This window comes from Panthera pardus, unplaced genomic scaffold (genome assembly GCF_024362965.1).
Source record: "Panthera pardus isolate Hobbes unplaced genomic scaffold, ASM2436296v1 HiC_scaffold_27, whole genome shotgun sequence".
Classification (NCBI taxonomy): Eukaryota; Metazoa; Chordata; class Mammalia; order Carnivora; family Felidae; genus Panthera; species Panthera pardus.
Genome location: NW_026526843.1, coordinates 79246948 through 79248146, shown reverse-complemented (window position 1 = coordinate 79248146; position 1199 = coordinate 79246948).

Sequence of the window (1199 nt, the reverse complement as noted above, 5' to 3'; positions counted from 1 at the left end):
AAAAACATAAGGAAACTAGTTGACAATAATACAATAATAGTAGGGGACTTTAACACCCCACTTACAACAATGGACAGATCATCTAAGCAGAAAATCAATAAGAAAACAATTGCTTTAAATGACACACTGGACCAGATGGACTTAATGAATATATTCAGAATATTTCATCCAAAAGCGGTGGAATACACAGGTTTTTTTAGTGCACATGGAACATTCTCCAGAATAGATTACATACTGGGTCACAAAACAGACCTCCAAAAGGGCAAAAAGACTGAGATCATACTATGCATATTTTCAGACCACAATGTTATGAAACTTGAAGTCAACCACAAGAAAAAATTTTGAAAGACTGCAAATACATGGGGATAGATAAAAGAACATCCTACTAAAAAAATAAATGGAAATTAAAGAAGAAATTAAAAAATACATGGAGTCAAATGACAATGAAAACATGACAGTCCAAAACCTTAGGAATACAGCAAAGGCAGTCCTAAGAGGGAAGTATATTGCAATACAGGTCTACCTCAAGAAGGAAGAAAAGTCTCAAATACAAAACCTAACCTTACAACTTAAGGAGCTAGAAAAGGAATGGAAAATAAAGCTTAAAGCTTAAAGCAAGCCAAAGAAGGGAAATAATAAAGATTAAAGCAAAAATAAATGATATAGAAAGATACAAACAAACAAACAAACAAAACCCCAGTAGAACAGATAAACAAAACTAAGACCTGGTTCTTTGTTGTTATTTTTTTAAATATTTATTTATTTTTGAGAGAGAGAGAGAGAGCACTAGCATGGCTCGACAGAGACAGAGACACAATCCAAAGCAGGCTCCAGGCTCTGAGCTGTCAGCACAGAGCTCGACACGGGGCTTGAACTCCCAAACTGTGAGATCATGACCTGAGACAAAGTCAGATGTTTAACTGACTGAACCACCCAGGTACCCCTAAAAGTTCATTCTATGAAAGAATGAATAAAATCGATAACCCCCTAGCCAGACTTATCAAAAAGAAAAAACAAATGACTTAAATAAATAAAATCATGAATGAAAGAGGAGAGATCACAAGCAACAGCACAGAAATACAAGCAATTAAAAGAGAATATTATGAAAAATTACATGCCAACAAACTGGGCAATCTGAAAGAAATGGAAAAATTCCTAGAAACATATAAACTACTAAAACTGAAACAGGAAGAAACAGA